The 13,175-nt window shown below is 41.4% G+C and overlaps 1 long non-coding RNA gene across 2 annotated transcripts in view; it reads right to left on the reverse strand.

Annotated features, from left to right (window-relative positions):
- The window catches only part of LOC132401930 (uncharacterized), a 137,776-nt gene that overhangs the window by 54,431 nt on the left and 70,170 nt on the right, over positions 1–13,175 (reverse strand). The window lies entirely within an intron of this gene.

Genomic DNA, 13,175 nt, shown 5'->3' on the forward strand with positions numbered 1-13,175 from the left:
TAAATGAGTATAATTGCATATTCACACTTTTTGTCAGTTAGTTGTTAGTGGAGAGGGGGAGAGCTTTGTTGACTATTTTGTTGACTACTATTCGTTTACTTATTGGAAATACCAAGTTAGTGACCATTAACAGGAAGACTAACTTCGCTTAATATGCTAACTTAAATAATTGTAATGCTAACTTTGTTCAACTGCTAATTACATTTAGTAATATTGCGAATTAGAATGGTTAGTTATGCCGATCTGAACGCTAAGATCGCTATATTGCTAATTTAGTTTCGTTAGTTTATTTTCAATACAAGATCGTTCATCTTTGCGGGTTTCACAATAAAGGACCAAATGTACCTTTTATGAGTTGGAAGCATATCTTTCAGTGTCAAGTATCCTGGCTTAGTCTCTCAGCAGCTTTGATCTGTTCTCAAGTAACCACTACATTTTGTCAACAAAGTAATAGTTATACCAAACAAACACCAGTCCATGGCAAAGGATTGCCTCAGACCGTTTGACAAAATTGGAATTACATTACTAAGAACAACATGTCAGAAACAGGAGCAGCTTGTGGTCAGATTATCTGCGACCTGCTGTGTGTTTGTTGTTTGAATAGAGTTGTGAATGGTCAGCGCCATTCCCCCAGTGTTGTGCTTGTTGCTTTGTTTTATTGAACTGCTGAAATATTCCAGTTGATGACATTTGAATTGAAGGCTATTTGTTTGGTCTAGTTTAAGTACTGTGGGTGTGCAGACAATTTGTTTGTTGACTACATTTATTGAATAGCATATTGCCGGTGCTGCAGGTGAACAAGCAGTTAATTTTAAGTTATGCATCTATAGAAAGTAACATGAGTGTATCAAAGCATGGAATTGGTGCCAATGACTCTGCTGTTAGGGCTTGAAAAAGAAAAATTAATAATAAAACTATGACTAATCCAATTGAAAGTCTTCAAAAGGAGTATGAAACAAATGTGAGCAAAATTAAAGGTAATGCCATCAGTTAATGATCTTACGATAATAAAGAAAATACCTTACAAGTGCAATCTTATCTTTAGGAATTGACTAATCTCTGTGAAGCTGTTGCTAAGCAACATCACATGTTAATCTCATTATTTCCCAAGGCCGAAAAAGCAAAATAGAACCTGTGTTTTCAAACATTGATTACTATTGCAGTGCAGTCATAGGAGATACAAACAATAGTTGACCCAAACATGTTATATTGAAGTTCATGTTACTGCAACAAGTATGTAGCTCACCTTCCATCCGATGATGCTTCTTAAATTCCAGGGCATGTTTTCACTACACACAGAGCAGAGGATGATGTAGACCCACAAGGCAGTGTGTTAAATGCCAGTGCTCCAAGTTCTACTGCAAGCAGAGCATCTTCTGTATCTAATACCTCCCCTGCGTGCATCAGGTCAGAGGTTGAAGAAGCAGGTATTTCAATGATTATTGAAGGACAAACATGTGCTGGAAGAGCAAGTGCTTTTCTTCTTGGAACAACTCCAGAAAAGGAAGAAACAGTTTGAGTTGGAGGAAGGGATTGCCACACAAGTGACCAAAGTTAATGTGCTAAAGGCTTCAAGTGCGGTGAATGCTGAAAGTGCTCTAGCAGATCAGTCCTACGCTGTGAGTTCCTATATTGAAAACACACAAAAAAAAGCATGTACAAAACCACCAAGAGGTAGTTCAGGGTGTTTATTCTCTGCCCGCACTAATGAGGCACTCTGAACATACATCATATCTAAAGGGCTCATGGGAATATTCACATGCGTCATGGACAATAGATGTCAAACCATTTTTATTGATATTATGAGGAAGCAAAAAGAAATAACAGCCTTATTGGTACAACAGCAAAGCATTTCATCTTTGCCTAAAAGAGAGATTCAAATCTTCGATGGAGATCTATTGCAGTAACATGCATTCATGAGGGCTTTCAAAATAGTGTTGATAGCTATAGTGGCTGCCTCTATTTTGCATAAACTCTTTTCAGACTTCCAGCCAGGTATAGGTGTCGTTCTGTGTGCTCTGCACAGTGAGCCTCATGAACAAGCTCAACCTCACAGAAACAGAGGCATGCATTATCTTACGCAGCATAGTTCAAGAGAAGATTGTGAGTAGCTACATTGTTTCAGGATTGGATGTGGCTGGCTTAGATGGTGAAAACTGTAGCGAACTATGTAACATCCATACACTTGAAAGTATGCCTGTCCACATAGGGATAATTCCACGTCAGAAGGATCTCTGGGGATGGTCTCACCTGAAACGTGTCCATTTGCCAGAGACTGATTGAGAAATGGAGATGCTGATAGGGATACATGTGCCTAAAGCATTGGAGCTATTGCAAGTGATTCACAGTGCTAATGATGGACCCTATGCAATTAGAACGATGTTGGGCTGGACATTAAATGGACCACTGAAAGAAAACAATGGTGATAGGAGAAATTGTGCACAGCCACCGCTGATAGTTAATAAGATCTTAGTTTTGAACTGAGCTTTGGCAGCAGCAGTTTAAGAGAGACTTTCCTGAATACAGTCAAAATGAACAACTTGGTTTGTCAAGGGAAGACCACAAGTTCATGGAGCTGGTTGCAAATTCTGCAAAACTGGTGGATGGCCACTCCCAGATTAGTTTACCTTTGAGAAAGAAGGAGGTTAACATGATAAATAATAGGAATGTTGCTGAACAGCGTGCTCTAATGGGTGTCATCTCTAAAGGTTATGCTGAAAGAGTGCCTGCCAAGGATCTGGAATGCTGTGATGGGGAAGTCTGCTGTTTATCACCTCAGAAAAGGGAAACTTTGTATTGTGTTTGACTGTGGAGTGATTTTTCAGGGAATTTCACTTAATGTTCAGTATTTACAGGGACCAGATCTTAGTAGCTCACTGACCGGAGTGATAACCAGATTGTAAAAAGAGCTAGTGGTGATCATAGCAGATATTGAATCAGTGCTTCATCAGGTTAAAATACAAGTGGAAGATGCAGATCTGCTGAGGTATCTCTGGTGGTCTGATGGTGACCTCAGCCAAGAGATGGTGGACTTTAGAAAGGCAGTACATCACTCCAGAACAACTTCATCACCGAGCTTTCCCAGCTTTGCTCTTGGGCTATGTGCAGAAGATAATGAAGAACTGTTCAGCTGGCAGATTGTGGATAAGATTTTGCATTGCTTCTATGTTGATGACTGCCGTGTGGCAGTGTCCTCTGAGGAGGAATCTATGTCTCACTATCATGACCTTCTATCCAGTTGTGCTAAAGGCAGCTTTTGGTTGACAAAGTGGATCAGCAACAAACATAGGTTGTGATACCTGAAAATGGTATCTGTTGTGATGCCATATGTTGTGTTGTGATACCATAAGAGCAAAGAGTGAAGGACAAGAAAGATTTGGATTTGGATCAAGATATACCTTCAGTGGAGAGAGTACTGAGTGTGCAATGGTGCATTTAGTCTGATACATTTAAGTTTAAGATCATGATCCAAGATAGACCACTCACCAGACGGGAGATCCTCTTCAGCTAGTTCAGTCTCCGACCCTTTAGGAATCTTGAGTCCAGTAGTGCTAGCAGCTAATAAGATCCTACAAGACCTCTGTAAGAAAGGGCTTGCCTGGGATGACACAGTACCAACATCAGTTGTTCAGGAGTGGACAAGCTGACTGAAAGAACTCCGCCTGTTGGAAGACTTCAAGATTGTTAGAAGTTTGAAACCCCTGGATTTTGGAGAAGTTACTGCTGCACAGATACACTACTTTACAGACAGAAACAAAGATGGCTATGGAGTAATGACCTTCCCGTTGTTGCACAACACACACTCTCAGATTCACAGTGCTTTTATCATGGGACGATCTAGGATAGCTTTGTTGAGGTTAGTTTCTATCCCTCATATGGAACTCACCACTGCTACAATGGCAACCGTATGGACACATTGAGGAGGAAGGGGTTGCACATGCAGCTTCATGACTCAGTGTTTTGGACTGATAGTACTTCAGTGCTGAAGTACATCAAGAATGAAACTTCCAAGTTCTGAACCTTCGTTGCAAATAAAATCTCAGAAATTCTTAGTGTCTCACAAACATCTCTGTGGAGGTATGGAAACCAAGTAACCTGGCAGATGAGGACTCAAGAGAGTTGAAGGTGAAAGCATTAATGAAGAAAGAGACATGGGTTTCAGGGTCTCAGTATCTTCTTCAGCCTGTGAATCCCAATTGTTCTGGAGAACTTCTGCTAGATGTTCCAGAGCTCAAGGGGAATGTTACAATGAATACAATGCAGGTTGAAGAGGAAGTGGACACAATAACATGTATAATCCATCACTTCTCATCTTGGACCTACCTGAGGAAGGCAGTGGCCTGAAGTCATAGAATAAAGAACATGTTTTTTTCTGTTGGTCAGAAGAGGAAGCAAGTTAACATCACTTTTGCTCAGTCTGACTTAGATGCAGAAAAACAAGGGTATGCTTTGGAGAGAGAGTGACTGAGGCCAAAGGTCAGATCAGCCAATATTGGCTCTTAGTGGAGGAGCTCAGAAAGCCTAAAACGGAGATCGTTGGATTTTGCCAGATAAAGAGGTTTCCAGATGAATTCTCATTTGTAAACAGAAGAAAGTGTAGAACGGAACAGCCTTATTGTTAAACTCAATGCAGTTTTGAAAAATGGTGTATTGAGAGTTGGTGGATGGTTTAGTAGGGCATCCATGCCTGAAGAGTCTGAACATTCTGCTATACTGGCAAAGGATCTTCATGTTTCAGACCTCATTCTGAGGTATGTACATCAAGAGGTGGTTCATGCCGGTTGTAACCAAAAATTGCACCAAAAATACAAGATTCGCAGTGCTAGTTCAACTGTAAGAATCCTGTATAAGGGTGTTGTTTATCAATGGTTGCACACAGGAAGCCAGCACATGACAGATCTACCACTGGACAGAGTCCCTCCAAAAGAATTTACTCTTTCACATGTAGGAGTGAACTACTTTGGTCCTTTTGAGGTGACGAGCAAAAGGAGTACAAGTGAAGAGGTTTGGAGTCACATTTATCTGTCTAGATATACAAGCTGTTCACATTGAAGTAGAGTCTTCTTTAGACATAGATTCCTTTATTAATACACCTTGACGCTTTATAGCAAGATGAGGACAGGTTCATGGACTGTGTTCTGATAATGAGCTGAATGTGAATTGTGAGAAGCCATTGAGAAGTAGAATCATTCACAAATCAGTGATGTCCTTCTTCAAAAAGGATTTAACAGGATTTTTAACCCTCTAGCCTGTTCGCATCATGGGGGAAAATTGGAGAGATTGATCAGGTCTATGCAAAAGGTCCTCAGTTCCACCATGAAGGTACAGAATCTTTATGAAGGTGGTTTCCATACAGTCCTTTGTGAAATAGAGGCTATTATTAATAGTTGTCCAATTACTAAAGCATCCTCCAATCTCAATGATTTGGAAGCACTAATACCCAACCATCTGTTGCTTCAGAAAACCTCACCATCCTTACCACCAGGAAAGTTCCAAAATGAAGACATGTCAAACTTGTTTTGGAAACGGTGGGTGGGTCAAGGAATACTTACCACAATTACAGGAATGCCAGAAGAAGGTCAGGGTTAAAGCGCAATTTCCTCCTAGGAGATATTGTGTTTATAGTTGAGAACATAGCAAATTGCAGCTCATGGATCATGGGAAGAATCATTCATCTTTCCAGACAGAAGAGGATTTGTGTGGTAGGAGTGCATGAAGACAAAGACCAACTGTCTGGGCAAGCTATAACCAAGATCTGTCTTTTACAGGAGGCAGAAGTTTAATGTGCTACAGCTCTAGAAGCTTCATGATTTTGATTTGATTTACTGACTTGGCAGAGAGTGGTGGTAAAGATCACTCTATACTGAGCTAATTGCTGGTAACCTCTGGCCTAGATGACTGTTACATGATTTGACTGGAAGAAGAAAGAGGACATTTGTATAAATGTTAAAAAGTTTGTTTTTGAAGAATACATGTCTCCTATTTTAGTAGTAAGCTGTTGTAATTATTATAGTGTAATAATTAAAGGGCTGTGACGTAGGAGCCATGTACCTATTTTCTGTCAGTATTGCATTTTGTGATGTCTTTTTATAGTAATCTGGCATGAGGGTTGAGCGTGTAGAAGCAAATGAATATAGTTACGTATTCACTCTTTGCATCAGTTGTTAGTGGAGTGGGGTGAGCTACAGGAATTATATTTCTTTTGTTGCAGGCTATTCGATTGCTAATTGGAATACTAAATTAGTTTGACCACTCACTGGCATGGTAACTTCGCTTAAATACGCTAATTTAGTTCATTGGAATGATAATTTAGTTCATCCACTAATAACGCTCAGTTATACCGCTAATTAGAATGTTTAGTTACGCTGATTTGAAGGCTAAAATCACTAATTTAGGTTTGTTCATTTTTTACCAATACAAGATGGTTGTCTTTGGTGGCTTTATAATGAAGCATCAAGTTTACCTTTTCAATTTGGAAATTTGTTATTTGGAAGCATGTCATACATTGTCAAATAGTCTCTGAGCAGCTTTGGTTTGTTTTCAAGTAACTGCTACAAATGTTAATGCTTTCCTTTGTTACGTACCCCGTAACTGGGTCACTTACCAGCAAAGATAGAGAGGTCTGTTGAAGTCTGATGGTACTATTTTAACAGTATTTATTGATAAAAATACACAAAAATAATATCAATGCAAACATACAGATAATATACGTCGTCAATACTAAATCTAAAAGCGTGGGTATGATAATAATAATCAATAAGAAATAGCTCTATCGTTGTCTGGGGATAATGTATTGTCTGATGGAAGTATAAAAGTCACTTTAGTTCATTCAAGCTGCAGGCTGCAGCTTTTGGTTGGAGTCAAGAGAGAGGGTTTAAACTTCCCCATTCCTTTTATGATGTCAATCCTTCAAGAGTCGGTGGGGACTGATTTCCCCTTTGTGTTAGCTAAAGCCGTTCTTCCATGGCAAGACCCACCAATTCCGAGGCAAATGGAAAAGGACGCACGTGGGCTTTTCCACCGGCTTTCGTTATTACACTGTTACAGGAGTTCTAGTGTTTCTTCTGGTGCATCTCAAGGGCTGTTCCCCAGACCCTCTTTTATCCCCACTCACAGGGTCTCAGATGTCACTCAGGGTGGAATGATGCCATCCCCCAACCAGCCCACATTGCCTGAGGGCTTCCATGAAGTACAGCACTCAATACACAATTCCGTCTCCAAGAGACAATGACCTGTTCCGTGGCTTTGTATCGCTGGGGCCAGGACATTCCAAACGTCTCTCTCTCATTTCCTGGGTCTCCTGACCTGACTTAATAGCGATCTTGCAATTCTCAAAAAGGAGGGGGCCACGGACGTAACACCCCCTTTCTTCAACGCGTTTTTACCATCGGAAAAAAACGAAGTAATACAGAGTCTTACAGGGTTTTAGAATCTAACACCATACAAAAGTTTTTTTTCTACAGGGTAATACAGTTATACATTTAATTCAGTATCTAGATGGTTACCCATTACATTGGCACTTCCTTTAATATCTTAACATCTTATACCTTACTAAAGTCTTGTAGCATTAGACTCTAATTTAATAACCACCTATTTGTAGGTTTTTTTTTAGCAAACAAAAACTAAAGAGTTGTGATCTCAGCTTACGGGTATACTACAAAAGTTCATGCAAATACTAATCTTAATGATGCTTTCAAACTTAACAGGCAGGCTTCCATGGGGGTTGTCTTTATTATTCACATGCTTTGTCGAAATCCCTTAAAACCGGCTTCTGCTATTTAAAAATGGCGTCCCCATTAACCCTCGCCTCTTTTCCGGTTAATTCCCACGTGGGGAGCTTGTGCATCCTGGCGAAATAGGCTTTCGTCCGTTCCTTCCGTAGGAGTTATTTTATCAACAATGTGTTCCAAACTTAGACCATCTTCTGAATTTCCACCCAATTCTTTAATTTTATGCAAGTTGCTAGTTTTCTCTTCGGGACCCTTCAGGCTATTAGTTTTCAGTTTAAACTCTTTGTTCAAACAGCATTTCAAATTCTGCCTTTTTACACCACACTCTGGAATAACAATAGCGTGTGGGGCCCCTTTACCTTCCAACTCAACCTGTAATTGATTCACAGTCTGTGTGGTACCAAGCCATTGTCTCTGTAGCCTGGCTGTTGCTTCTGATATCAGTCCAGCCTTTAAATTTTCTTCATTCAATTTGGGAACTACATATTTCCCTTTTCCTTCAATAATAATAGTCATCTCACCACCTTTGATCTCCTCACTAACTTTTAACACACCTTCAAGCACAAACACCTGGGAACTCTCACTTCCCACTATTACCAAGATTAACCCTTTCTTCACTGAACCAAGTCCATCTGATCCACTAGGACTGCATTCCTTTTCAACTGAATCAAATACCTCAGACTTTTTCTGAGCTCCAAAACTAGGTTCAGTACCTCGTGCATCCACATCTTGGACACACTCAAATGGGACATTTGCCTCTTCCAGGTTTTCAGTACCCATTCCCGGTCCAAATTCTAAATTCCCCTGATTCTCCCAGCTACTCGCTGGGCAACTCCCTTCTGGAGTAAACTCAACCCCGCGGGCTGAAACAACCTCATCTGCCAACCCAGCAGACTTCTTCAAGGTAAGGGCACCCTTTTCATCTAGGACTGCCCTCATTTCATTATCAGGAACACCTTTAGACTTTTCAACTTCTTCAAACAGTTCTGCCAAACCAGACAGATCATCCATGTCCAACCCTGGACCTTTTAACAGCTTTATCGGTTTCTCATCTTTATTTCCTGCCTCTAGAACTTTTCTCCTCGCTAAGGGCAGGTCTACCTCCTCTCCCTTACTCTCTTTCAATTTCCTATTCTCCGTTCCCCCCCCCCCCCCCTCTTGGTACAGGGTCGGTAAAAACGTCTCGGCCAAATCGATACTGGCCTGATTTAAACTGCTCTCTGTCTCAGCTGCCTTTCTCGACATGCTGCGAGTGACCGTGAGTGCGGGATAGATCTTGGAATCTAGGGGCGGGACCACAATGCTCACCAGCCGGCTCGTCAGCGACATTGCTGACCAAACCTTACCACCGGCTAAATCGTAACCAAGAAGGACGTCCGCGTCAGTTCTCGGGAATTCTGATCGCACCTCTATTTCAACTAGTCCAGATACCAGCTCACAATCCATAATGTTCCTATGCAAGGGCACCATTTCCGTCCCTTTTCCAATTCCTTTCATAGCTACCATTCCCGTCTTGCGACCAAAATCCAGTACCTTACTGCTAATCAATGATAGTTCAGCCCCCGTGTCTCTCCAGATCCGTACTGAAACTGGTGTGTCTCCCTCCCTCACAGACACGTTTGACATACAAGTCTCAGATCCTTCTTGTACTCTGTCTACCTGGGGCTCTCTTGTCGATTTACTGATTACCACAGCACATCCAATAGGGACTGCTGCTTTCCCTTTTCCTGTCTCTTTCCTCGGAGCAAAGCACCTATTTCAACTGGTCCAGATACCAGCTCACAATCCATAATGATCCTATGCAAGGGCACCATTTCCGTCCCTTTTCCTATTCCTTTCACAGCTACCATTCCCTGGCCATCTTGCCTTACCCCCTCAATCTTACCACTAGCTCCTGGCGGGTCCTCTGCCTCAGCCGGCGGGCTCTCTCTATCGGTCCCACGGTCTCTCTGGGAACTTTTAATCGAGGAAAACTTTGTCTTGTGGGTTAGGGCATATTCATCTGCGAACCTAGCAAAGTCTGAGATGGACTTATTCAGCTTCTCATTCAAATACATCTGGATATCCTCGGAGACACAACCTTTAAATTCCTCAATCAGAATTAACTCCCTGAGACGCCAAAAATCCTCTTCCACTATTTCTGCTGCACACCAACGATCCAAGAGCACACCCTTCTCATAGGCAAACTCGGTATACGTCTGATTCCACCCTTCCTTTAAATTTCTGAACTTTTGTCTATACGCTTCAGGTACCAATTCATAAGTCCGGAGAATGGCCGCTTTTACTTTGTCATAACTCTCCGCCTCTTCCTCCTCCATGGACAACGCCGTATATGCTCGTTGTGCGTTCCCTTTTAACACACTTTGTAACAGCGCCACCCACTGATCTCTGGGCCACTTCTGATTCACTGTCACCTTCTCAAAAAGCAAGAAATAACTATCAACATCCGTCTCCTCGAACGGAGGTACTAATCACAACTCCCGACTGACATTAAACTGCTCCTCTCGGTCTGACCCTTGATCTCTTCGCTCTTGCCTTAACTTCTCCATCTCCAAGTCATGTTTCCTCTGTTTCTCTGCCTCCCTCTCTTTCTTGGCTCTTTCCTTGTCTTTCTTGGCCCTCTCTCTCTCCTTTTCAGCTGCTTCCAGCTGTTTTAACTGAATTTCATGCTCTCTTTGTTTCTCAGCCCTGTCCTGCTCCCTTTTCACCTCTAACTCCTTTAGCTGGAGCTCATGCTCCCGTTTCACCTCTAACTCCTTTAGCTGGAGCGCATGCTCCCTTTGTTTGTCGGTCCTTTCTTTCTCTCTCTCTTTCTCTCTCTTGGTTCTTTCTTTCTCCTTCTCAGCTGCTTTAACTTAATTGCATGTTCCAACCTTAATTTCTCCAACTCGAACTGAGCCGTCCCACTAGCTGGTACCTTTTCAGGGATATTTTCCAATACCTCAGCTGCAAACACATTCTTCCCAATATAATACTGAGTTATTGCCCTTCGCACCTCCCGCTTTTTCATGGACAACCTCACCTCTGCGAGGTTTAGCCCTTTCGCCAGATTTATCAAGTCCAATTTGGTGGCCGCCTGTAGCGCCTCTAGAGTCGGGTTTTCTATAAATTCATCCACGTCCATCTTTGCTGGTTTCCCGTCTGGCTACTCGTGTAACCAGATCCAAGTTTGGACTTACAAACCCGATTCACTGGCCTCCCAACTTGGTGTCAAGTCCCGAGACGAGAACCCCAATTGTTATGTACCCTGTAACTGGGTCACTTACCAGCAAAGATAGAGAGGTCCATTGAAGTCTGATGGTACTATTTTTAACAGTATTTATTGATAAAAATACACAAAAATGATATCAATGCAAACATACAGATAATATACGTCGTCAATACTAAATCTAAAAGCGCGGGTATAATAATAATAATCAATAAGAAATAGCTCTATCGTTGTCTAGGGGATAATGTATTGTCTGATGGAAATATAAAAGTCACTTTAGTTCATTCAAGCTGCAGGCTGCAGCTTTTGGTTGGAGTCAAGAGAGAGGGTTTAAACTTCCCCATTCCTTTTATGATGTCAATCCTTCAAGAGTCGTTGGGGGCTGATTTCCCCTTTGTGTTAGCTAAAGCCGTTCTTCCGTGGCAAGACCCACCAATTCCGAGGCAAATGGAAAAGGACGCACGTGGGCTTTTCCACCGGCTTTCGCTATTACGCTGTTACAGGAGTTCTAGTGTTTCTTCTGGTGCATCTCAAGGGCTGTTCCCCAGACCCTCTTTTATCCCCACTCACAGGGTCTCAGATGTCAATCAGGCTGGAAGGATGCCACCCCTCAACCAGCCCACTTTTGGTCATTCCCTGAGGGCCTCAAATAAATAGCACAGCACTCAATACACAATTCCGTCTCCAAGAGACAATGGCCGTTTCCTGTGGCTTTGTATCGCTGAGGGCCAGGACATTCCAAACGTCTCTCTCTCATTTCCTGGGTCTCCTGACCTGACTTAATAGCGATCTTGCGATTCTCAAAAAGGAGGGGCAGGCACAGGCGTAACACCTTATATTGAACAACCTGGAGTTGCCCACTCTATTAATAAGGCCTAATAAATTTTTTTGTACAAATTTGTCATTTACAATTTATTTTTATAATCTGTGCATGTTGTTATAAAATCCAATACACAATTAATATTACTGATGATTTTACCAACCTGTAGTCACATATTCCAGTGCAATTGACAAAAAGATTATGAAAGTGCCCTATGCACAGTTACGCACTGATTTATATTTACACATACGTTTAGATCCTAAATTGTAAATAACCAATCCACATGTGATAAATGGACAGGGATCATTGATCTCTTCAATGAGGATGTAGACTCAAAACTGGCTCTAAAATGAATTATTTTGCTGATAGCTGGAAGTGTCCACCTTTCACCTGAAAGGTGAATACCTTGTTGGATGCAAGGTATTGACTTCTTTTAGTAATCACAATCAGCCAAATCTCATCCTCAGCTAATGTGAGGGATATTGATAATGATGGACTAACGACAGAGGAAGGATTACTTGCAGATTTCACCCTCTACTGAGATATAGGGCCACCAGGTAGAGTGGGGACCCATGTAAGAATAAAAAAAAGTGACATATCAGCTTCAGTAAGCCTGATGTCTTTCATTTGGTGGAAGAGGACCCAATATATTAGAAATGATCAGGACAAGTGAAAGGCTCATTTAGTTTCATAGTCCCATTCCTATTCAGTGGCACTAAGAGCCCCAACAATGTAGATTTGAAATTTGCCCTGTCGGAGATGAGGGAACTGTTGTAACTGTTGCACTGTTCTATATCCTTAAGCAATCATACAGATTGTGACAGAACAATCACTGCCACAAATCCCCTTTGGTCTGCAAGTGACTGCAGTGGCCAGGTATGAAGAAGTGCCTGTTTTCAAGGCTGATCAACCCATTTATTTGACCTCAGCAGTTCATTAACACAATGCAGGTGATACAAATTCATAACCGCTCTGTAACAAAGGACACTAAAGAACAATGAATTCAAAAGTCAAAAAGAGTCCTACTGAGACCCATTTAAATTGAGCTGATCTACTTATGCAACAAACTGGGAATTAAGCCTTTCTACTTCTTTGCAGCTTTGATTCACATTTAGCTAACTTATACCTAAATAAGTCATCACTATTAAATGAGGGCAAAAATCATGATTTGCCTATCCATTCAATTATTAGCAGCAACCATAATCTACAAAATGAAGAATGTGTACAAACATGAAAGAACAATCCAAGACTTTCCCACAGAGAATGGTAGATAATCAAAAGCACTGTAATAATTACATTGACAGTCAATGCCTCAGGTCATACATGAGTAGTCAACCTACTTTTACAGTTTCACTGTTGTTCTAATCACTCCTGTATGGAAATATCTCCACTATTAATTAATTAAACAGCTACCTTA

Source organism: Hypanus sabinus, chromosome 11 (assembly GCF_030144855.1).
Source record: "Hypanus sabinus isolate sHypSab1 chromosome 11, sHypSab1.hap1, whole genome shotgun sequence".
In the NCBI taxonomy this organism is placed as follows: domain Eukaryota; kingdom Metazoa; phylum Chordata; class Chondrichthyes; order Myliobatiformes; family Dasyatidae; genus Hypanus; species Hypanus sabinus.